At 47.5% G+C, this 1850-nt stretch overlaps 1 protein-coding gene across 1 annotated transcript in view; it reads left to right on the forward strand.

The window, feature by feature from the left end:
- Positions 1–1850, forward strand: part of LOC107293876 (nuclear receptor corepressor 1-like) — a gene marked incomplete at both ends in the record, with an annotated part of 107081 nt that overhangs the window by 65491 nt on the left and 39740 nt on the right. The gene's annotated exons all lie outside the window — the stretch shown is intronic.

Below are 1850 nucleotides of genomic sequence, written 5' to 3' on the forward strand. Positions count from 1 at the left end.
TGTGTGTGTGTGTGTGTGTGTATTTTGGAAAAGGGTCTTTGCAAGTATGGTCTCTCTCTCCTCTCTCTTTTCTTTCTCTTCCCCCTCTCTCTTTCTCTTTCCCTCCCTCTGTCTTTCTCTCTCTTTCTTTTTTCTCTCTTCTCTCTCTCTCTTTCTCTTCCCCCCAGTCTTTCTCTCTCTCTCTCTCTCTCTCTCTCTCTCTTTCTTTTCTTCTTCTTCCCCCTCTCTCTTTGCCTTCCTCTCGGTCTTTCTTTCTCTCTTCCCTCTCTCTCTTTTGCCCCTCTCTCTGTCTTTCTTTCTCTTTCTTTTTCTTTCTCCTTTCTCTTTCTCTTCCCTCTTTCTCTCTGTTTCTCCCTCTCTTTCTCTCTGTCTTTCTCTTTCTCTCTCTTCTTTCTCTCCCCCATTGGTCTTTCTCTCTCTTTTTTTTTTCTTTCTCTTCCCTCTCTCTTTCTCTTTCCCCCTCTCTCTGTCTTTTTCTTTCTTTTTCTTTCTCTCTTCTCTTTCTTTCTCTTCCCTCTCTCTCTTTCCTCCCTCTCTCTTTTTTCTTTTTCTTTCTTTCTCTTCCTTCTCTGTCTTTCTTCTTTCTCTTTCCCCTCTCTCTTTCTCTCTGTCTTTCTTTTTCTTTCTCTCTTCTCTCTCTCTCTCTCTCTCTCTCTCTCTCTCTCTCTCTCTCTTTTTTTTTTTTTCTCTCTCTCCATCTTTGCAAGGGGAAGCCTCCTTTCCTGCAAAAGTCTAAGCACCAGTCCGTTTGCACTCAGTTCTCCAGGACAGAGAGATTAGTGTCGCTTGGGTGGCTGCCAGCTGGGGTTGTGTACTCCGTGACCCACAAAAGGCATCTTTAAAAAAAAAAAAAAAAAGCAGAGGAGGCTGGGAAAAACCTCCCAGCCTCCTTCTCCTGTTTTCTGCCTGTTTGCAAATTGGTATTTATTTGTTTTTTAAAAAAAATTGATACGGCTGCCTAACTCGTGGCCATTCCGGGCAGCTTAGAGAAATAAAACCCCAGTGCCAAACCCGATTAACCCCCTCCCTCCCTCCACACACACACACACACACACACACCCTCCTGGCAACGACAGCCACGCTGACCACATAAAGGCAATCCTTGACTTAACCACCACAGTTGAGCCCAACATTTCTGTCGCTAAGCGGGACGGTTGTTAAAGGCGCCTCGCCCCATTTTACTACCTTCCCTTGCCACCGTTGTTAAGCGAATCACCGCAGCTGTTAAATGAGTGACAACGGTTGTTAAGTGGATCTGGCTGGCCCCCCCCCCATTGACTTTGCTTGTCAGAAGGTCGCAAAAAGGGGATCGCGTGACCTCCAGGACGCTGCGCCCGTCATAAATAGGAGTCAGTTGCCGAGCGGCCGAATTTTGATCACGTGACCCCCACGGGGATGCCGCGAACGGTCGTAAAGAGGAGGAGGACTTGTTAGGGATTGGGGATGAGAAGGGGTGACTCTCTGGGGCAGGCAGGGTTTCAGCTCCTTGGGGAGGAAGTGCATTTCCCATGGATCCCCTGAGGCTTTCTGGGGCTCATCAACTTGCAAAAGTCAACCGAGGCTGCGGGTTGTTTGGGAACTCGGTGGTTTTCTTGGGGACGTTTCATGACCCAGCTAGGGAACATCATCAGAGTCAGAAGGGAAGGGGGTACGTGGAGTGGAGGAGAAGAAGGAGGGGAAGAGGAGAAGAAGGGCAGGAACAGGAGGAGGAGCAGGAGGAGGAGGACTGTGGGGTCCTTGGTGCTCTCTGAGCTTGGCGGTTTTCTTGCAGACGATGACCTCCAAGGTCCCTTCCAACTTTATTATTATTATTATTATTATTATTATTATTATTATTATTATTATCATCA

This window comes from Protobothrops mucrosquamatus, unplaced genomic scaffold, assembly GCF_001527695.2.
Source record: "Protobothrops mucrosquamatus isolate PMUCROS unplaced genomic scaffold, P.Mucros_1.0 scaffold_12, whole genome shotgun sequence".
Taxonomy (NCBI): domain Eukaryota; kingdom Metazoa; phylum Chordata; class Lepidosauria; order Squamata; family Viperidae; genus Protobothrops; species Protobothrops mucrosquamatus.